The following is a 23,848-nucleotide window of genomic DNA, read 5'->3' on the forward strand; positions in this document are numbered from 1 at the left end:
TTCACAAGTGTAACAACAGAGGCAGTACTTCACAAGTGTAACAGGCAGTACTTCACAAGTGTAACAGAGGCAGTACTTCACAAGTATAACAGAGGGAGTACTTCACAAGTGTAACAACAGAGGCAGTACTTCACAAGTGTAACAGAGGCAGTACTTCACAAGTGTAACAACAGAGGCAGTACTTCACAAGTGTAACAGAGGCAGTACTTCACAAGTGTAACAGAGGCAGTACTTCACAAGTGTAACAACAGAGGCAGTACTTCACAAGTGTAACAGAGGCAGTACTTCACAAGTGTAACAACAGAGGCAGTACTTCACAAGTGTAACAGGCAGTACTTCACAAGTGTAACAGAGGCAGTACTTCACAAGTGTAACAGAGGGAGTACTTCACAAGTGTAACAACAGAGGCAGTACTTCACAAGTGTAACAGAGGCAGTACTTCACAAGTGTAACAACAGAGGCAGTACTTCACAAGTGTAACAGAGGCAGTACTTCACAAGTATAACAGAGGGAGTACTTCACAAGTGTAACAGGCAGTACTTCACAAGTGTAACAGAGGCAGTACTTCACAAGTGTAACAGAGGCAGTACTTCACAAGTGTAACAGGCAGTACTTCACAAGTATAACAGAGGCAGTACTTCACAAGTGTAACAACAGAGGCAGTACTTCATAAGTATAACAGTGGCAGTACTTCACAAGTGTAACAGAGGCAGTACTTCACAAGTGTAACAACAGTGGCAGTACTTCACAAGTGTAACAGTGGCAGTACTTCACAAGTGTTACAGAGGCAGTACTTCACAAGTGTAACAACAGAGGCAGTACTTCACAAGTGTAACAACAGAGGCAGTACTTCACGTGTTAACAACAGAGGCAGTACTTCACAAGTGTAACAGAGGCAGTACTCACAAATATAACAGAGGCAGTACTTCACAAGTGTAACAGAGGCAGTACTTCACAAGTGTAACAGAGGCAGTACTTCACAAGTGTAACAACAGTGGCACTACTTCATAAGTGTTACAGAGGCAGTACTTCACAAGTGTAACAACAGTGGCAGTACTTCACAAGTGTAACAACAGAGGCAGTACTTCACAAGTATAACAGAGGCAGTACTTCACAAGTGTAACTGAGGCAGTACTTCACAAGCGTAACAGAGGCAGTACTTCACAAGTGTAACAACAGAGGCAGTACTTCACAAGTATAACAGGCAGTACTTCACAAGTGTAACAGAGGCAGTACTTCACAAGTATAACAGAGGCAGTACTTCACAAGTGTAACTGAGGCAGTACTTCACAAGTGTAACAACAGAGGCAGTACTTCATAAGTGTAACAGAGGCAGTACTTCACAAGTGTAACACAAGAGGCAGTACTTCACAAGTGTAACAACAGAGGCAGTACTTCACAAGTGTAACAGAGGCAGTACTTCACAAGCGTAACAGAGGCAGTACTTCACAAGTGTAACAACAGAGGCAGTACTTCACAAGTATAACAGGCAGTACTTCACAAGTGTAACAGAGGCAGTACTTCACAAGTATAACAGAGGCAGTACTTCACAAGTGTAACTGAGGCAGTACTTCACAAGTGTAACAACAGAGGCAGTACTTCATAAGTGTAACAGGCAGTACTTCACAAGTGTAACAGAGTCAGTACTTCACAAGTATAACAGTGGCAGTACTTCACAAGTATAACTGAGGCAGTACTTCACAAGTGTAACAGAGGCAGTACTTCACAAGTATAACAGAGGCAGTACTTCACAAGTGTAACTGAGGCAGTACTTCACAAGTGTAACAGAGGCAGTACTTCACAAGTGTAACAACAGAGGCAGTACTTCACAAGTGTAACTGAGGCAGTACTTCACAAGTGTAACAGAGGCAGTACTTCACAAGTGTAACAGAGGCAGTACTTCACAAGTGTAACAACAGAGGCAGTACTTCACAAGTATAACAGGCAGTACTTCACAAGTGTAACAGAGGCAGTACTTCACAAGTATAACAGAGGCAGTACTTCACAAGTGTAACTGAGGCAGTACTTCACAAGTGTAACAACAGAGGCAGTACTTCATAAGTGTAACAGGCAGTACTTCACAAGTGTAACAGAGTCAGTACTTCACAAGTATAACAGTGGCAGTACTTCACAAGTATAACTGAGGCAGTACTTCACAAGTGTAACAGAGGCAGTACTTCACAAGTATAACAGAGGCAGTACTTCACAAATGTAACTGAGGCAGTACTTCACAAGTGTAACAGAGGCAGTACTTCACAAGTGTAACAGAGGCAGTCATTCACAAGTATAGCAGAGGCAGTACTTCACAAGTTTTTTTTAGTTGCAACACAGTTTGGGATATTTCAGAGGCTGAAAACAGTGTAACTTCTTGAATTGTGATCTTATTAATTGGCTTCCAGTAGGCAATTGCATTAAAGTTCTCCTAATAGGTTTATAGTTAGAGGATAAGACCATAAGGTGTAGGAGCTGAATTTGGCCATTTGGCCCATCGAGTCTGCTCCACCATCATGGCTGATCCAATTTTCCTCTCAGCACCAATCTCCTGCCTTCTCCCCACATCCCTTCCTGCACTGACGAATCAAGAATCTATCAACCTCTGCCTTAAACAGCTGCCTGTGGCAACCAATTCACAGATTCATCATCCTTTAGCTAAAGAAATTCCTCTTCATTTCTCATTTTCTCATTCAGCAATTCAGGAACAGCTTCTTCCCCTCTGCCATCTGATTCCTAAATGGATATTGAACCCGTGAACACTATCTCACTTTTTAAATATATATTATTTCTGTTTTTGCATGATTTAAATATATTCAATATGCATAGACTGCAATCTATTTATTTATTTATTTATTTCCTTCTATATTCGTATTGAATTGAACTGCCGCTGCTAAGTTAATAAATTTCACGATACATGCCATTGATGATAAACTTGATTCTGATTCTGATAAATCTGATCTTGATCATGCCTCACGAATGCCTTATAGAGCTTCAGCATCATATCCCCACTCTTATATTCTAGACATCTTGAAATGAATGCTGACGTTGCATTTACCTTCCTCATCACCAACTAAATCTGCAAGTTAACTTTAGGGAGTACAGCACAAGGACTCCCAATTCCCTTTACATCGCAGATTTTTGGATTTTCTCCCTGTTTAGAATATAGTCTGTACATCTATTTCTTCTACCAAAGTACATGACCATGCATTTTCCAATGTTGTAATTCATTTGCCACTTTATTGCCCATTCTCCTAATCGGTCTAAGTCCTTGTGCATCTTTCCTGTTTCCTCAACACTACCTGCCTCTCCACCAATTTTCGTATCATCTGCAAACTTGGCAACAGTGCCATCTATTCCATCATCTAAATCATTGATATACAGCATTAAAAGACACCTGCAGAACACCATTAATTACTGGCAGCGAACCAGAAAAGGATCCTTTATTTCCCACTCCCTGCCTCCTACCAGTCAGCCAATGCTCTGACCATATTTGTAACTTTTCTGTAATACCATGGGCTCTTAACTTGGTAAGTAGCTTCATGTGTGGCACCTTGTCAAAGGCCTTCTGAATATTTTCCCTGAAGGAAACCATGCTGACTTTGCTCTATCTTGTCCCGTCCATAACCTCATTCTTAACAATTGACTCCAACATCTTCCCAACTACTAAGGTCAGGCTAAATGGTCTATAATTTCCTTTCTACTGCCTCCTCCTTTCTCAAAGAGAAAATTGTTGCAATTTTCCAGTGCTCTGGCACCATGCCAGACTCCAATAATTCTTGAAAGTTCATTACTAAAGCCTCCACAATCTCTACTGCTACCTCTTTCAGAACCTGGTCTGGATGACTTATGAACCTTTAGGTCCTTCAGCGTTTTGAGCACGTTCTCTCCTGTAACAGTATCTGTACTCACTTCTCTTCCCTCACACATTTCAACACCTGGCACACTGCCAGTGTCTTCCACAGTGAGGAATGATGCAAAATACTCATTTAGTTCATTTGCCAACTCCTTGTCCCCAGTTATTATTTCTCTAGTCTCATTTTCTAGCAATCTTATGTCTTCTCTCATCTGTTTTATTTTTTACATACTTGAAAAAGCTTTTATATTTGATATTGTTTGCTAGCTTGCTTTCATATTTCATCTTTTCTCTCCTAATGATTCTTTTAATTGTTCTCCATAGGTACTTAAAAACTTCCCAATCCTCTATCTTCCCACTAGTTTTTGCTTTGTTGTATGCCTTCTCTTTTGCTTTTACATTAGCTTTGACTTCCCTCGTCAGCCACTGTTGTACTATTTTGCTATTTGAATATTTCTTGCAGCTTTTTCAACTTTCCCAGAAACGCACATCGTTGCTGCTCTGCTATCATCCCTGCCAGCATTTCCTTCCATTTTGCTTTGGCCAACTCCTCTCTCATACCACTGTAATTTCCCTTACTCTATTGAAAAGCTGCTACATCAGTCTTTACTTTCTCTCTTTCAAATTTCAAGTTGAATTCAATCATACTATGGTTATTGTCTCCTAAGGGTTCCTTTACATTAAACTCCTCAATTAGCTCTGGTTCATTTCATCACACCCAATCTAGTATAGCTGATCGCCTAGTAGGCTCAATGACAAACTGCTCTAAAAAGCTACCTGATAGCATTCAATAAATTCACTCTATTGAGATCCATTACCAACCTGATTTTTCCAATTTACCTGCATGTTGAAATTTCCCATGACTATCATAACTTTACCTTTTTGACATTCCTTTACTATTTCCTGTTGTAATCTGTGGACCACATCCCAGCTATTGTTTGGAGGCCAGTATATAACTGCCATCAGGGTCCTTTTACCCTTGCAGGTTCTTAACCAAACCCACAAGAATTCAACATCTTCCAATCCTATGTCACATCTTTCTAATGATTTGAAGCCATTCTTTACCAGCAAATATGTGCCACCCCCTTTAACTACCTTCCTATCCTTCCAATACAATGTGTAACTTTAGACATTCAGCTCCCAATTACAACCATCCTTCAGCTACAGTTCAGTGATGGCCATAATATCATACCCGAAAATCTATAAAAGTGCAGTAAGATCATTCATCTTATTTCTTACGCACATTGAGATATAATACTTCGAGTACTGTATTTGCTATCCTTTTTGATTCTGCATCCCTAATGCACTGATACTCACCCTGCTGGCTGTAATTTTGTGCTATCACCTGCCTGCCCTTTCTGACATACTGGCTGCATGCTCTCTGCTTTTTTTACCATCTGTCCTATCCTTAGTCCCTTCAATCCGGTTCCTTTCCCACTACCAAATTAGTTTAAACCCTTTCCAACAGCTCCAACAAACCTACCTGTGAGAATATTGGTTCCCTCAGGTTCAGGTGCAACCCATCACTTTTGAACAGGTCATTCCTCCTCCAGAAGAGATCCCAATGATCCAAGAACCTGAAGCTCTGCCCCCGAACCAACTTCTCAGCCATGCAGTTATCTGCCAAATCATCCTGTTTCTACCCTCACTGGCACATGGCACAGGTAGCAATCCAGAAATTACCACCCTGGATGTCCTGCTTCTCAGCTTTCTGTGTAGTTCTCTAAATTCTCTCTTCAGGACCTCTTTGTTTTTCCTTCCTGTGTCATTGGTACCAATATTACCAAGACATCTGGCTGCTCTTCCCCCCACCTTCCAAAATGCTGAGTATGAGGTCTGAGACATCCCTGACCCTGGCACCTGGGAAGCAGCATACCATCTGGGTGTCACGTTCACGTCTGCAGAATCTTCCGTTTATTCCTTTGAGTATTGAGTCCCCTATCACTACTGCTCCCCTCTTCTCTTTCCCTACTGCACCATGGACCCATGTTCAATGCCAGTAAACTCGTCTCCGTGGCATTCCCCTGGGAGGTCATCCTCCACAACAGTATCTAAAATGGTACATTTATTATTGAGAGGAATGGCCACAGGGGTGCTCTGCGCTAGCTGCCTATTCACTTTCCTATTCCTTCTCTTGACAGTCACCCAACTACCCACCTCCTGCAATTTAGGAGTGACTACTTCCCTGTAATTCTGACTGATGATCTCCTCACTGTCCCGTACAAGCCAAAGATCATCCAGCTGATGCTCCAGATTCGTAACACGGTCTTCAAGGAGCTGCAGCTGGATGCACCTCACGCAGATGTAGTTCCCTGTGAGACTCTGGGTCTTCCAGGACTCCAACAATCGGCATGAAGAACACACAACGGCCATTTAAACTACACTAAGTACCCGTGACATAAATAGCAATAAATAACAAGAACATGAGATAACAAAATAAAGGGTCTTTAAAGTGAGATTATTAATTGTGGGAACATCTCAATGGATGGGCTAATGAGTGTTTATGTGCCTGATGGTTGTGGGATAGGAACTCTTCTTGAACCTGAGGCATGCCCTGAGGCTCTTGTGCCTTCTACCCGAAGGCACAAGCAGTGCCTTCTTTTCTCACCAGCAGTGAGAAAAGAGTATGACCAAGGTGATGGGGATCCTTGATGATGGACGTGCTTTCCGATATCAGCATTTCATGTAGATGTGTTCAATGGTTGGGAGGGCTTTACCTGTGATGTACAGGGCCGAATCCACTACCTTTTGTAGGATTTTATGTTCAAGGGCACTAGTGCTTCCGTACCAAGCTGTGATGCAGTCAGTCAATATACTCTTCACTACATATCTATAGAAGTTTGTCAAAGTTTTAGATGTCATGCTGAATCTCCATAGGCTCCTAATGAAGCAGAGGCTCTGCCATGCTTTCTTCACAATTGCACTTACAAGCTGTGTCCAGGACAGATTCTCTGAAATAGTAACACCCAGAAATCTCCACCTCTGATCCTCTGATGAGGATTGGGTCATGGAACTCTCATTCCCTGAAGTTTGCAATCAGTTCCTTGGTCTTACTGACATTGAGCGATAAGTTGTTATGATGCCACTCAGTCAAATTTTCAATCTTCCTCCTATATGCTGATTCATTATCACCTTTGATTCAGCCCACAACAGTGGTGTCATCAGCAAACTTGAATATGTTATTAGAGCTGTACTTAGCCACACACATAGGTGTAAAGTGTGTCGAGCAGGGGGCTAAGCACACAGCCCTCTGGTGCAACTGTGCTGATGGAGATATGGAGGAAATGTTGTTGCCAATTCAAACTAACTGGGGTCTAAAGTGAGAAAATCCAGGGTCCGAATGCACGAAGAATTATTAATGCCAAAGTCTTGAAGCTTATAGATTAGTTTTGAGGGGATCATGAATTGAATGCTGAGCTGTAATTGATAAGGAGTATCCTAATGTACGCATCTTTGCTGTCCAAATGTTCCAGGATTGAGTGAAGAGCCAATGATATAGCATCTGCTGTGGACCTCTTGCTCCAGTTGTAAAATTGGAGCTGATCTATGTCACCCCTCAGCCCGGAGCTGATTTCTTTCATCAAATAACTGACAGATGACAGTTACTGAAATAACCACACTTTAGAGCAGTGGTGTGCAGGAGCATCTCTGAACCTTCCACACGTCGACCCTAGAAGTGGATGGGCTACAGCAGTAGAAGCCCACAAAAGTACACTTAGTGGCCACTTTGTTAGGTACGGGAGGTACTGAGTGTGGGGTGTGGGATTAAGTGTGTTAGTGGGTGGTGGTATAGAAACATAGAAAACCTACAGCACAGTACAGGCCCTTCAGCCCACAATGCTGTATCTAGTGCAAGTTTATGCTTCCCCAAGTACATGGATGGGAGGGGTATGGAGGCCAATGGTCCAAGTGTAGGTCAAAGGGGCCAGGCAGTTTGGCATGGACTAGATGGGCCAAAGGGCCTGTTTCTCCATGACTGGGGAAAAAAGTCTCATCACTTCTCAGCCTCTGATAACCCAGAAAAATGAAACAAAGTTAGTCCTCTCCTTATATCCAATGCAGACAACATCCTGGTGAACCCAACCTGCACTCTCTCCAAAGCCTCCATACCTTTTCTGTAACGGGTCACAATATTCAAAATGTGACCCAGTGAAGCCTTATCCCACTGCAGCATTTTGGTCCTCAAAGTAGGATTGGGGGTTAGGCCATGGGGAAGAACAGGATGACATAGTTCCAGGAGGAGTATAGACACCATCATCATTATGTGCCGTGTTGTGTGACTTCGGCGATCATGCTCTTGTGACCATGATTACTCTTGGCAAATTTTCTACAGAAGTGTTTTGCCATTGCCTTCTCTGGGCAGTGTCCTTACAAGATGGGTAAACCCAGCCATTATCAATACTCTTCAGAGATTGTCTGCCTGGTGTCAATGGTTACATAACCAGGACTTGTGATATGAATCAGCCACTCATACAAATCAGAATCAGATTCAATATCCCAAGCATATGTCGTGAAATTTGTTAATTTTCTGGCAGCAGTACAATGAAATACATGACAAATAAATATAGAGAAAAAACTGAGTTATATTGAGTGTATATGTATCTATTAAATAGTTAAGTTAAAATAAGTAGTGCAAAATAACAGAAGTAAAAAGTGTGAGGTAGTGTTCATGGGTTCAATGTCCATTTAGGAATCAGGTGGCAGAGTGGAAGAAGCTGTTCTTGAATCACTGAGTGTGTGCCTTCAGGCTTCTGTACCTCCTTCCCGATGGGACAATGAGAAGGGGGCATGTGATGGGGTAATTAGTGATGCACACTGCCTTCCTAAGGTACTGCTCCTTGAAGATGTTTTGGATACTGTGGAGGCTGGTACCCATGATGGAGCTGACTAATTTTACAGGTTTCTGCAACTTACTTCGATCTTGTGCAGTAGCTCTCCGCCATACCAGACAGTGATGCAGCCAGTCAGAATGCTCTCCACAGTACATCTATAGATGTATTTGAGTGTTTTAATTGACAAACCAAATCTCCTCAAATTCCTTATGAAATATAGCCACTGTCTTGCCTTCTTTATAGCTGCATCAATATGTTAGAACATAGAACATAGAAATCTACAGCACATTACAGACCCTTTGGCCACAATGTTGTGTCAACCATGTAACCTACTCTAGAAACTGCCTAGAATTACCCAAACACATACCCGTCTATTTTTCAAAGCTCCACGTACCTATCTGAGTCTCTTAAAAGACCCTTTTGTATCTGCCTCCACCACTGTTGCCGGCTGTGCATTCCATGCACCCACCACTCTTTGTGTGAAAAACTTACCCCTGACATCCCCTCTGTATCTACTTCCAAGCACCATAAAACTATGCCCCCTCGTGTTAGCTATTTCAGCCCTAGGAAAAAGCCTCTGGCTAACCACGTGCTCAATGCCTCTCATCATTTTGTACACCTCTATCAGGTCACCTCTCATCCTCCGCCTCTTCAAGGAGTAAAGGCCAAGTTCACTCAACCTATCCTCATAAGGTATGCCCTCCAATCCTGGCAACATCCTTGTAAATCTCCTCTGCACTCTCTCTATAGAATGCATATCCTTCCTGTAATGAGATAACCAAAACTGAACCCAATATTCCAAATGGGATCTAAGTAAGTTCTTATATAGCTGTAACATTACCTCATGGCTCTTGAACACAATCCCATGTTTAATGAAGGCCAACATACCATACACCTTCTTAACAACACTGTCAACCTGCGCAGCTGCTTTGAGTGTCCTATGGACATGAACCCCAAGATCTCGCTGATCCTCCACACTGCAAGAGTCTTACAATTAATACTATATTCTGTCTTCAAATTTGACCTACCAAAATGAACAACTTCACACTTATCTAGGTTGAAATCCACCTGCCACTTCTCAGCCCATTTCTGCATCCTATCAATGTCCCATTGTAACCTCTGACAACCTTCACACTATCCACAACACCTCAACTTTTGTGTCATCAGAAACTTACTAACCCACTCTTCTACTCATTCATCCAAGTCATTTATAAATATCACAAAGAGGAGGGGTCCCAGAACAAATCCCTGCGGAACACCAATGGTCACCGGCCTCCACGCTGAACACAAACCATTTACAACAACCCTTTGCCTTCTGTCAACAAGCTAATTTTTGATCCACAAAGTAAGGGCTCCTTGGATGCCATGCCATGCTTCCTTACAATCTGAATGGGGAACCTTAGCAACCTTCTGTTGCATCCAGGTTAGGTCCACAGAGATATTGACACCCAGGAACTTGAACTCTCTCCACTTCTGATCCCTCTATCAGGATTGGTTTGTGTTCCCATATCTTACCCTTTCTGAAGTCCACAATCAGATCTTTGGTCTTGCTGACATTGAGTACAATGTTTTTGATGCAACACTGCTCAACTAACTGGTATATCTCACTCCTGTACACCCTTTCATCACCATCTGAGATTCTACCAACAATGGTTGTATCATCAGTAAATTAGTAGATCCTGTTTGAGCTCTGCCAGGCCGCTCAGTCAAGGGTGTAGAGAGAGTGGACGTGGGCTAAGCACACACCCCTGTGGAGTGCCTGTGTTAATTATCAGCGAGGTGGAGATGCTATTTCCAATCTGCACAGATTGTGGTCTGCTGGTTAGGAAGTCGAGGATCCAGTTGCAGAGGAAGGTACAGAGGCCCTGATTCTGTAGCTATTTGATCAGAACTGTAGGAATGATGGTGTTAAGTGCTGAGCTATAGTCAATAAGCAGCATCCTGACATAAATGTTTTAATTGTCCAGGTGATCCAAGGCTGTGTGAAGAGCCATTGAGATCACGTCTGCTTTAGACCTATAGTGGCGATAGAAAATCCAGATGCTTCCTGAGACAGGTGTTTATTCTAGTCACGACCAATCTCTCAATGCGTTTCCTCACTGTAGATGTGAGTGCTATTGGATGATAGTTGTTGAGGCAGCTCACACTGCTCTTCTTGGGCACTTGTTGCTCTTTAGAAGCAGGTGGGAACTTCTGACTGTAGCAAAGAGGGTTTGAAAATGTCTTTATAGATTCCCGCCAGTTGGTTGGCACAGGTATTCGGAACCTTACCAGGTATTCCATCAGGCCCTGCTGCCTTGTGAGGGTTCACCCTCTTGAAAGACAGCCTGATGTCGGCCTCCAAGACAGAGATCACAGGGTCATTGGATGCTGCAGGGATCCTCATAGACGTAGTTTTATTTTCCCTTTCAAAGTGACCATAAAAGATGTTGAGCTTGTCTAGTTGTGAAGCGTCACTGCCATTCATGATGTTGAGTTTTGTGTTGTAGGAAGCAATGGCCTGCAAACACTGCCAGAGTAGATGTGCATCCGATGTCGCCTCAAACCTCTCCCAGAGTTGTTTCTCAGCTATTGAAATAGCCCTCTGCAAGTCATACCTGGTTTTCTTATGCAGATCTGGGTCGCCAGACTTAAACACCACAGATCTAGTCCTCAGCGACTATGATCTACCTGGTTCATCCATGGCTTTTGGTATGGGAATGTAGGCACTCACTCATCCACACAGGTTTTAATGAAGTTGGTAACGACTGCGGCATACTCATCCAGGCTGGAAAATGACTCCTCGAACACAGTCCAATTCACTGATTTAAAGCAGTACTGTAAGTGCTCCTGTTCCTCCCTGGTCCAACACCTTCCTGGTCCTCACTATTGGTGCTGCCTGCATTCAGGGAGTAGAAATACAGCCAGGTGATCAGACTTACCAAATGTGGGTGTGGGATAGCACTTGGGTACTCTTGAGCTTGGTGTAACAGTGGTGCAGTTTGTTATTTCCTCTGGTACTGCAGGTGGTTTGTTGATAATAATTGCTTAATGACTTTATCAAGCTGGCCTGGTTAAAATCCCCCAAAATGATGAGGAAGGCATTAGGATGTACTGTTAATTACATTGCTCAGTTTGTCTAGAGCTTGTTTGATATTAGCTTGAGGTGGAATGTACCACTACCAAAGTGATCACAGAAATCTCCTGCAGCAAGTAGAATAGCCGATACTTATTTGTGAGGTATTTCAGGTCTGGTGAGCAATATTGGGATGTCACTGACACAATAGTACACCATGAGGAGTTGATCATGAGGTATACCTCTGCTTTTAAGAGACTTGATCAATCTATGTTGATGATGAATTGTGAACCTGACCATTTGAGTTGCTGCATCGAGCACAGAAGGCTTTAGTCAAGATTCCATAAAACAAAGGATGCACATGTTTCTACCAACCCTCTGATACAGCACCCTAGCTCTGATACTGTCAATTTTATTTACCAGAGACTGTACGTTTGCCAACAAGATAGTCGGTATTGGGAATCAAAAACCTCATTGTTTTTTAAGTGCATCATCAGACCAGCACATCAACCCCTTTTTTGCCATCGACTTCTTAAAGGGGCAGTGCGTCAGCCACAATCTGGCTTATTTCCATTGGTTTTAAGCAGCGATAGATCACTCAATCACATTAGAACTTCATCGCTGACTGTACATATCATAGATGTAGCCATTAGGGTCTTCCTTGATGTTGGTGTTCCAGGGTAGACCATCTATCATTTGGTCCTATAGCTTCACGCAACCTTGTTCGCGGTGTCTAAGCAAGTGCTACACCCTACCCAAGGGTGACCTGCAGGCTAGTAGAGGGAAGGAGTGCCTTACAGCTCCTTTGATAGAAACATATCTCCACCCCACCACCCAAAGAGTGTGGTAGGAGATGATAATAGTTTTTTGCCATGGGATATTGTATAAAATCGTGAACTGTTTTGTGCTGCACATTTAAGAAAATACATGCTGGCATTGGAGAGGGTCCAGAGGAAGTTTATGAGAATAATCCTGGAAATGAAAGGGTTCACGTACATATCAGAAGCATTTGATGGCTCTGTGTCTGTACCTGCTGAAGTTCAGAAGAATGAGGGGGATCTCATTGAAATGTGATAGAGTGAATGTGGAGAGGATGTTTCCAATAGTGGGAGACTCTAAGACCAGAGGACACAGCCTCAGAATAGAAAGTGTCCCTTTAGAACAAAGATGAGGAGGAATTTATTAAGCCAGGAGTGGTGAATCTGTGGAATTCATTGTCATAGATGGCTGTGAAGACCAAGTCATTGGGTATATTTAAAGCAGAGGTTGATAGGTTCTTGATTAGTATGCACGTCAAAATTTACCATGAGAATGGGGTTGAGGGGAATGATAAATTAGCCATCACAAATTGGTGTAGCAGACTCGATGAGCCAGATGTCCTAATTCTGCTCCTCTGTCTTATGGTCTGATGGAAATAGAGATGAGTTTCTGGTGGGATAGGATGACCAACAACCATCTATAGTGAATGGGATATGTTGTGATAAAGGTCAAGGAAATGTGACTGGTGTTGAAAAGAATGTCATGTGGATTTGCGAGGTGGTTTTGAGGTTCTGGGGGGAATTAGCGAGGTTGTTATAGCTGGGGGGGGGTGGCAGTTGGGATAAGTTCCCACTACCCATTAAATGTTCCCAAATGCATGCGTCTCAAATAGCCTCTGACAAACTTATTCCAGCTCCTGGCCTGCATATGTGGCCTAGCTACTAAACCCAGTGGAACCATTTCTACTGGCAGGAGAAGGGGCCAAGGTGGGTTACCCACACCTTAAAACCAATCACTTTGGGCAGATGGGATTTGTCAGCATTGGTTGGCAGCTCACCTCGGAGAGGGAAAATTCTGATCTCAAACCTCTGCTGCCTTGTGGCTTCTACACACTCATGAAGAAGCTTCAGGAGTAAACCCCGAGGGACAAATCCGGAGCTGAAGTTCATAAGGCAGTACTACGTTGAGTTCTGCACTGACCGGCAACCTGTGATGCTGCTGGTTCTGCCATTCCTTTGGATTAATTAGCTACATGGAGAGGGGGAGCTTGCTACATGGACAACAGCTTGCTCTCCATATCGTACTGCCCTGGCTTGCATACTGACTTGCCTATCACATGGGATGCAAAATCATGGTCAACCCCGACCAACAGAGGGCCTCAAGAGGAGAATGGGTGAAGGTGTCGAGAGTCTGCAGAATTGGGTGCAGGATGCTGGTGAATTGGGGCATGTAGTGGGGTCTAGGTACAAGAGTCCAGCAGCAATGTGATGTGTGTGTAATGAGAACAATATTGTGGCAAGCCAGATGTTTTTCCTCAGGAGGACCATGAATGCTTCTTTCAATCAGGTTATTTTCAAGGCCATAAATGAGCATCTGAATTTCGTACCAAGTTTCCCTCTGCTGGTTGTCCATTTTTCAGATCAGCAGTTAACCATCTTCCCTTTGCACAGCCGTTAAGCAGAATCAGAATCAGAATCAGGTTTATTATCACTGACGCGTTTTGTGAAATAATACAGTGGATTTTGGTCTACTGGGACACATCAGGACTTGTACTTTTTGGCTCAATTTAGCAGCTGCCTCAATTAACCAAAGTATCGCGGATAAAGTTAAAAAGATATAAAAAAACAAATTACTGTTTAACTGAGTAACAAATTGTGTATTTAAATGAAATACAGAACAAATTAGAACACTACCAATTGTACTACAGTACTATAAAACTGTAGGTCCTAATCGTCATCGATGGAGGAAATCATCCTGTGTCCACTGACCTGTTAGGGACTGTAAATGAACAATATCAGCACAGACACCTAGTGTAGGTCATGGACTGCCTTCATACCAATGCTATTGATGAATGTGTCCTCTAAATCTTCATTTTCATTGTGACATTCAACATGATTGTCCATACCTTCAAATTCTTTGTAGTCCCTATCTTATCGAAGTAGTGAAATCAATTCATTTTCACTTCCTGTGAAAATTGTCCTGTGATTAAGCTAGGGCCAACTTGGTGGATTGCTGGTGGTGCAGCTTGAAAGGCTGGAAAGGCCTGCTCTGAGCTGTATCTGTACGTAAGTAAATAAATAAATAAATAAAGCAAAGGACTAGTTATTGAAAACTGAGGTGCATAGAAATTTCTCATAGACAGTGAACCAATGTTCTCTGTTTCTGAGTGTGCTGGAGGCCACATCATTAAAAGTACAAAAGTTAATTTTATTATCAAAGTATGTATGCAGAATACAACTCTGAGATTCGTCTTCTCCAGATAGCCATGAAATACAGAGAAAATGTGAAAATCGTTGAAAGAAAAGAGGTCAGCACCCCTACCCCGGCACACAGAAACAAAAAAGAATCAAAACTCGCACGCTCCAAACACCCCACCTCTTCCCTCACACAAAAACTAACAGATTGCCTACTCGGTCACAGCCACTAAGACATCAACCCCTAACCTGAAGCCCCTTCTACACAAAAATAAAGAGTGACAATAACATCAAACCCCCAACCTCTGTCACACACAAAAAATCGAATGCAAACAGAAAAACACCAACAAGAACATCAGACCTCAAATTGCCAACCCCTCCCTGGATCAAAAAAAGTAATATCGCCCACCTGCCAACAAGAAAGAAGACACAAAAAAGCTGAAGGAGACCAATATAAAACACAGTCCACACCAATAATCGCATGTATCTCAGAATTTCAAAAACATTTGTATCGAGGAGAGTGGCAGCTCAAAATCAGTCCTTCTCTGAGGTGTGGCTGCTAACACGTGACGTCTTGACCTCTGGCCTAACACAACCTCCTGGCTTTTGGCCTGACACGGCCTCCCGACCTCTGGCCCAACGTGGCCTCTTGACTTCCAGCCCAACCTGTGAAGAGTGACTACTGACAGGCCTCCTCCAAATTCGCCTCAATGTTTTGATCTTCCTCGAGGTTTCAAGCATTGAGAAATGGAATTGATCATGACTCACCTTTGTTCTCCTGCTCAGGACATCTCATGCTTGTGATCCTCTCCTGGAATTTTCTTGCGGACAGCAGAACACTAGATTACTCAAATGAACTCCAGATAGTTTCTGAAACACAATTAAAATAAAAAGAACAAGTAGAAGGCATAGAAAAAGTGAAATAATTGAAGATGTCACCTAAGGAATCATTGTTCACTGGCGCCATCTTAACTGGAGTCATTAGGTATATTTAAGGTTGAGATAGATGAATATTGAAAAGATTAATTGTTATAGGAAAATGGAAGCCAGCATAGATCAGCCATGATCAGATTGAATGGTGGGATAAACTAGAGAGGCCAAGCAGCCTGCCTCTGCTCCTGTTTTTTTGTGTTCTTGTGCAAAATTCTCATGAGGACCTGATCCAGTGCCAGACAAGAATATAGTCTTGAACAACACATGTGAAAAGCTGGAGGAACTCAGCAGGTCAGACAGCAACTATGGAAGAGAATAAAGAGTCAACATTTTAGGCTGAGACTCTTCATCAGGACCCGCATTTTCTGTCTGTTGCTCAAGATTTGCAGCCTCTGCAGAACCTCTTGTGGTTTAAGAATAATTTTTTATGTGAATTTGTTTCATCATTTACCGCAGTAACACATAGAAATGTCACTTTAATGTTGCACAAATGTTACTCTAGTCAACATCAGACTTGAATTAACTTTGAATTTCCAATCGTTTACCAAAAACCATAAAACAGAGAACAATACAAATAGGAACAGGCCCTTCGACCCATGATGTATGTGCCAAACCAAATTAAACCTCTTCTGCCTGTATATGGTGTATATATAGTACCTACATTCTGGGCAAATTCAGATGTCTATCAAACAACACTTCTGCCTTACCTACTTCCATCACCAACCCTAGAAGCCTGTCCAGGAACCCACCACCCTCTGTGTAAAAAAAAACTTGTCCACAACATCTCCCATAAACTTCTATCCCCTTCTCAACTTAAAGTATGTCCTCTAGTTTTTGACACTTCCACCCTGGGAAAAAGACAGTAACTGTCTACCCTATCTGTACTCACATGATTTTAGAAACGACTATCAGGTTTCCCCTGCCCGCACCCACCCCCCCAGCCTCCAATGCTCCATGGAAAGCAAGCCAAACTGGTCTGACTTCCCCTTGGAGCTCATGGTCTCTAGTCCAGCTGAACCTCTTGTGCACCCTCTGCAAAGGCTCACCATCCTTCCTCTAATGGGGCAACCAGAATTGCACACACTATTCCAAGCACAGCCGAACCAAAGTTTTATACAGCAGTGACATGACAGCAGATTTATTTATTTATCTTGTGTGCCTGCTAATTTTACCTTGTGCTGGTTTGGTTCACTCTAGCTGCTGTTGAGAATTATGCTGCTAGTTTTGTTGTCTGGCATTAAAACTTGGGTTGATACTGTACAGAAGAATGAATTTACAAATCTATCTGTGAATTTGTCTGAAAAATTAATGTATCATTTGCATAATATGTTTATCTGCATATTACTCAGCTAATTAACATCCCTTATTATCTAATTAAGTTCATTAAGTGTCTACCAACACAGCACCATGAAGTTGACATTATGTTCTACTGTCAGGAACTGCACTGTTTTCTTGGGAAGTAATTAAAATGGAAATTAGCATGATGTTAATTGCATTTGGAGAGGCTTGTGAATTGATGATAAACCTATATACCTTTTCTATGGCAGTAACATTGAATTGTCTAAGCCTTATTGTTCAAGGAGGCCATTTGACCCCTCTGGTGCAAGGCAACGTTTCTGCTTTACATGACTCCTGCCACTCCTGCTTTCATCTTCTCCTGCATGTTATTATGCCATTGGGGTAGTGGTTAGCGTGACAGCTCAGTGCGTCGGAGTTCGGAGAGCAATCTGGCCCCTCTGTAAGGTTTCCTCCCTGTGGAATGCGTGGGTTTCCTCTGGGTGCTCTAGTTTCTTCCCACAGTCCAAAGATGGGCCGGTTAGTAGGTTAATTGGTCATTGTAAATTGTCCCATGATTAGGCTAGGGTTAAATCAGGGCTTGCTGGGTGGTGCGGATTGGAGGGCCAGAAGTGCCTGTTCTGTGCTGTATCTCTAAGTAAAAATAAATAAATAAGATATCCCAACCCAACATCTCTAGATATGTATCATTAGGCAGCTGGATTCTTTATTATTCTTAATGCAATATTATTACGGCCAATTTAGTTCTAAATGCTTGCTCTCACTCAATTGAGAAAGCTGCCATCATGTACTTTTGGACTATTCTTAACTCCATGTCACATCTTTTTTGTGCCAAGTTACAACTTCAGAAGATTGTGGCTTAGTTTGCCTGTCACAGAGAGAAAGTTTAAACCAGGGGATTTAGTTACAAAATTAGGGACTGGTCATTGAAAACAGAGGTGCATGGAAATTTCTGACAGCATAGTGGAACTCTGTTCTCTGTCCCTGAGTGTGGTTGAGATAGATAGATGTTTAAAGGATAATGGTTATGTTTAGAGTTTCAATACAGGTTAGTCAGTATCTAAAGAGGAAAACGCTGATTAACCATTCTGTTTGATCCCTTTGTCAGAGATCTTCTTCAAAATTACAACTATTTGTTAACAAAGCACAAAATGCTGAAGGAACTCTGCAAGTCAGACGGTATCTATGGCGGGGTGGGGAGGGGGAATAAACAGTCGACGTTTCAGGCAAAAGGGTCTTGGCCAGAACCATGGCTGTTTATTCCCCTCCATAGATGCTGCCTGACCTGCTGAGTTCCTTCAGCATTTTGTGTGTTGCTGAAGATTTTCATCATCGGCAGTGCTACTGTTGTCTTTTCTTTGTCATTCCGTCAGTGTGTTAGGCCTAGGAAGGATCCTCTGAGATGCTGACATCCAGGAATGTAAAACTGTTCAGCCTTCTATTTTTGATCCCTGAATTACAACTCGTGTCCTCTCCTGACTTTCCCTTCCTGAAGTCCACAGTCAGTTTCTTGGTCTTCCTGGCACTGAGTGCAAGGTTGCTGTTTCAATGCCAATCAACATTCAATTCAATTCAGTTTTTATTGTCACACGTGAATACCCATGATTACAGCCAAACGAGACAGCGTTACTCCGGGGCCGGGGTGCAAAACACAGTCACACACTGCACAACGCACACGTAGCATGTACAAGATAGCAAGCACACTTAAGATATCAATAAAATAGAGTCACACAGAAAAGGTCCAGACCCCAAGTCCAGGAACACTGCAGAAATCTGCAGTCGACCACAATCCAGCTAGCCTTGTGCCAAGTGAACACCAGGGAAGCAGTACCAACTCCAGCCTGGACACCGTGCCGTGCCACCCCAGACAGAGTGCATTGGCTCCAACACCTCTCTTCTGGCTGCTATAAACAGGTGACGCTGCAGCTTGAAGCCCTGAGTCCACGAATACCACCGAAATCTGCATCAACCACAGTACAGCTTTTCTTCTGCCGAGCAAAAACTTGGCAGGCAGTACCGACTCCAGCCTTTATGCAGCGCCACACCACCCCCCGGTGGATTGCACTGGCTGTGATGGCTCTCTCCTGGCAGCTGTGAACAGGTGACACCACAGCTTGAGGCCTAGTCCTTGCTACGACTGAGGCCACGCAGCTCTTCTGCCATCCACCTCTGCTGTCTGCTAATAAACTTGCAGGATTCCATATTAATAATGTAATTGGGGAAGGTATGTCCTGTGCAAAAAGGACGGGTTGCACTTGAACTTGAAGGGGACCTATATAATTGCAGGCAGGTTTGCTAAAGCTGTTGGAGAGGTTTAAACTAAGTTGACAGGGTAATGGGAACTGGACAGATAGTGCTGAGTATTGCGCAGTTGCTATGCAAGTCAATGCAGAATGTAGTGAGACTATGAGCAGGGACAGGCAGATGATAGGGCAAAATCACAGTCCGTGCAATGAGATGAAGTGTAACCTGGGGACAAAATCAAAGAGGGTGATGAAAACAGGACTGAAGGTGTTATATTTGAATGCACACAGTATATGGAATAATGTAGATAATCTTGCAGCACAGTTAGAAGTTGGCAGGAGTGATGTTGTGAGCATCACTATGTTATGGATGAAAGAAGATAATCGTTGGGAGCTTAATATCCAAGGATACACATTGTATCAAAAGGACAAGCATAGGCAGAGGGGGCAGCATGGCTCTGGTGGTAAAATTGAAATCAATTCCTTAGAAATAGGTGACACACTGTAGGATTAGAAGATGTAAACCTCTTGTTGGTAGAGTAAAGACCCTGTTGGGAGTTATATATAGGCCCCTAAACTGCAGCCAGCTAGAAATCACAACAGGAGATGGAAAGGTGTATAAAAAGGGCAATTTTGCGATAGTCATAGGGGGTTTCAATATGCAGGTAGATTGGTGCTGGATCCCACTCAGAGATCAACTATTCTGGGTAGTGTGTTGTGCAATAATCCAGATTTGATGAGAGAGTTTAAGGTAAAGGACCCCTTGGGAGGCCGTGATCATAATACAATGGAATTCACCCTTCAGTTTGAGAAGGAAAAGCTAAAATTAGATGTATCAATATTACAGTTGAGGAAAGAAAATTACAGAGGCATGAGAGAGGAGCTGGCAAAAGTTGTTTGGAAAAGAATACTAGCAGGGAAGATGGCAGAACAGCAATGGCTGGGGTTTCAGGGGCTCGTCAGAAAGTGTAGGATAGATACATCCCGAAGATGAAGAAGTGTTCTAAAGGGAGGGTGAAGCAACCATGGCTGACAAAAAATGTCAGAGATAGTATAAAAGCAGAAGAAAGATTATATAATATAGCAAAAATTAGTGGGAAGTTAGAGGACTGGAAAACTTTTAAAAACCAACAGAGGGCAACAAAAAAAAAAGCCATAAGAAGAGAAAAGACGAAATTTAAAGGCAAGTTAGCCAAAAATGTCAAAGAGGATACTGAAAAAAAATTTCAGATATATAAAGAGTAAAAGAAAGGCAAGATGGGATACTGGAGCACTGGAAAATGATGTTGGAGAGATAGTAATGAGGGACAAAGAAAGAAATGGTGAACAATCATATTAAGTATTTAGCATCAGTCTTCATTGTGGAAGACAACAGCAGTATGCCAAAAATTCAAAAGTGTCAGGAGGCTGAAATAAGTGTCATTCCTAATACTAAGGAGAAGGTGCTTGGGCAGCTGAAAGGTCTGGTAAGTCACCTGGCCTAGACAGACTGCATCTCAGGGTTCTGAAAAAGGTGACTGATAATATTGTGGTAGCATTTGTAATGATCTTTCAAGAATCACTAGATTCTGGAATGGTGCCAGAGGACTGGAAATTTGCAAATGTAACTCCACTCTTTAAGAAAGAAGGAGGCAGAACAAAGAAAACTATAGGCTAATTGCAAAATAGAGAGATTTTGCAGATGTTGAAAATCCAGAAGAACACAGACAAAATGTTGGAGAAACTGAACAGGTCAAGCAGCATCTAAAGAAATTAATAAACAGTTGATGTTTTGGGGTGAAACCCTTCTCCAGGACTGGGAAGGAAGGGGAAGACACAAGAATAAAATGGTGGGGAGAGGTGAGGGAAGACTAGCTAAAGCCAGGTGGATGAGAATGGTAAAGGGATGGAGAAGAAGGAATCTGAAAGGAGAGGAGAGTGGACCATGGAAGAAAGGGAAGGAGGAGGTGATAGACAGGTGAGGAGAAGAAGTGAATAGAAGAAGATGGAAGAGGAACTGAAAAAAATTACCAGAAGGAGAAATCGATGTTCATGCCATCAGACTGAAGGCTACTGAGATGGAATATGTTGTTCCTCCACCCTGAGAGTAGCCTTGTTGTGGCAAAAGAAGAGGCCATTGGCTGACATGTTGGAATGAGAATAGGGATAAGGAATTAAAATAATTGGCCACACAAAAATTCTGCTTCTGGCAGATGTGCTCGACGAAGCGGTCTCCCAATTTACGTTGAGGAAACCACATCATGAGTACTGGTTACAATAGATAACCCGAAGATTTTTGCAGGTGAAGTGTTGCTTCATGTGGAAGGACTGTTTCAGACTCTGTTTGGAGGTGATGAAGGAAGTGAAAAGGCAGGTAGCATTTCTATTGCTTGCAGGTGTATATATCAGGAGGGAGATAGGCCAGTCAGGCTGACTTCAGTGTTTGAGAAGATGTTGGAGCCCATTTTTAAGGAATGGTTTTCAGGGTACTTGGAGGCATATGGTAAAGTAGACCAAAGTCAGCATGGTTTCCTTAAGGGGAAACCTTGCCTGACAAATCTGTTGGAAATCTTTGAGGAAATAACAGGCAGGATAAACAAAGGAGAGTCAGTGGATGTTGTTTACTTGGATTTTCAGAATGCCTTTGACAAGGTGTCACATATGAGGCTGCTTAACAAGATAAGAGCCCATGGTATTGCAGGAAAGATATACCATGGATAGAAGATTGGCTGACTGGCAGGAGGTAAAGTGTGAGAATAAGGGGGGCGTTTTCTGATTGGCTGTCGATGACAAGTGGTGTCTGTAGGTGTTGATACTGGGACTGCTTCTTTTCACAATATATGTCAAGTACTTGGATGACGGAATTGATGACTTTGTGGCCAAGTTTGCAGATGATACAACAATAAATGGATGGGTACTCGCTGGAGTTTAGAAGAATAAGAGGGAGGATCTCATTGAAAACTAACAGATATTGAAAGACTTAGACAAAGTGGATGTGGAGAGAATACTTCCTATAGTGGGTGAGTATAGGATTGAGGGACGTCTACTTACAACAGAGATGAGGAGGAATTTCTTTAGCCATAGGGAAGTGAATCCGTGGAATTCATTGCCAAGGACAGCTGAGGTGGTCAAGTCTTTAAGTATATTTAAAGCAGAGGTTGATATATCTTAGTTAGTCAAGGCATCAAAGGTTACAGCGTGAAGACAGGAGTGGGATTGGGAGGGATAATAAATCAACCATGATTGAATGGTGGAGCAGACTCGATGGGCCAAATGGCCTAATTCTGCTCCTATGTTTTCTGGTTTTACAGTCTTGTGGATCATTGTTGAGGCAGCTCACTCTGCTCTGCTTGGGCACTAGGATGATTACTGTCCTTTTGGAGCTGGTGGGAAGCTCACGCCAGCCAGTTGGTTGGCACAGGTTTGCAGTACCATGCCCAAGTACAGCATTGGGACCTGATGCCTTGCGAGTGTTCACCCTCTTGAATGATGTTCTGGTGTCGGCCTTCAAGGCAGACACCACAGGGTTGCAAGATGCCATGAGGATTTGCTGTGTTGTTATCTCTTTCAAAGCAGGCATTACTAGCATTTATGCTATTTTATTTCACCTTATAGGAAGTAAAAGCATGCAAACCCTGCCATAAGTGTCATGTATCTGAATATGTCTCTAACTTCACAGGGAATTGTCTTTTTGCACACACAATGGCCTTCTGTAGGTACCTGGACTTTTTCCAGGGTTCGAGATCACTGGTCGAGAGTATCACCAATGAAGCCCTCTGCAGACTGCGACTCCCCTGCTTCAGAACCAGACACAGGTTTAATATCACTGACATATGTTGTGAAATTTGTTGTTTTGCGCCAACAGTATATTGCAATATATCATAATATAAAGCTATAAGTTACAATAAAATGTATTTCAAAAAATTAAATTAAATACTGTAAGTAGTACAAAAGAGAGCAAAAATGATTGAGGTAGAATACATGAGTTCATTGCCCATTCATAAATCTGAATGGGGAAGAAGCTCTTCCAGAAACATTGAGTGTGTGTCTTCAGGCTCCTGTACCTCCTCCTTAATGATAACAATTAGAAAAGGGCATGTCTTGAGTGATGGGTGTTCTCAATGATGGATGCTGCTTTTCTGAGGCATTGCCTTTTGAAGGTGTCTTGGATGTTGGAGACTCCAGTACCCATGATGGAGCTGACAGAGTTTTCAACTTCCTGCAGACTTTTCTGATCCTGTGCAGTTACATAAAAACATAGAAAACCTACAGCACAATACAGGCCCTTTGGACCACAATGCTGTGCCAAGCACGTACTTAATTTAGAAATTACTTAGGGTTACCCATAGCCCTCTATTTTTCTAAGCTCCACGTACCTATCCAGGAGTCTCTTAAAAGACCCTGTTGTATCCACCTCCACCACCATCACTGGCAGCCTATTCCACACACTCACCACTCTCAGGTGTAAAAAACTTACCCCTGACATCTCC

General features: G+C 42.7%; 2 protein-coding genes across 2 annotated transcripts in view; one reads left to right on the plus strand and one right to left on the minus strand.

Annotated features, from left to right (window-relative positions):
* Positions 1–23,848, plus strand: part of wdfy4 (WDFY family member 4) — a 306,893-nt gene that overhangs the window by 151,609 nt on the left and 131,436 nt on the right. The window lies entirely within an intron of this gene.
* lrrc18a (leucine rich repeat containing 18a) overlaps positions 15,699–23,848 on the minus strand; it is a 70,970-nt gene continuing 62,820 nt past the window's right edge. Inside the window, exon 4 of the transcript XR_009507319.1 lies at positions 15,699–15,777. The gene's annotated coding sequence lies outside the window, so the exon portion shown is untranslated. The remainder of the gene's footprint in view (positions 15,778–23,848) is intronic.

This window comes from Hypanus sabinus, chromosome 21, assembly GCF_030144855.1.
Source record: "Hypanus sabinus isolate sHypSab1 chromosome 21, sHypSab1.hap1, whole genome shotgun sequence".
In the NCBI taxonomy this organism is placed as follows: Eukaryota; Metazoa; Chordata; class Chondrichthyes; order Myliobatiformes; family Dasyatidae; genus Hypanus; species Hypanus sabinus.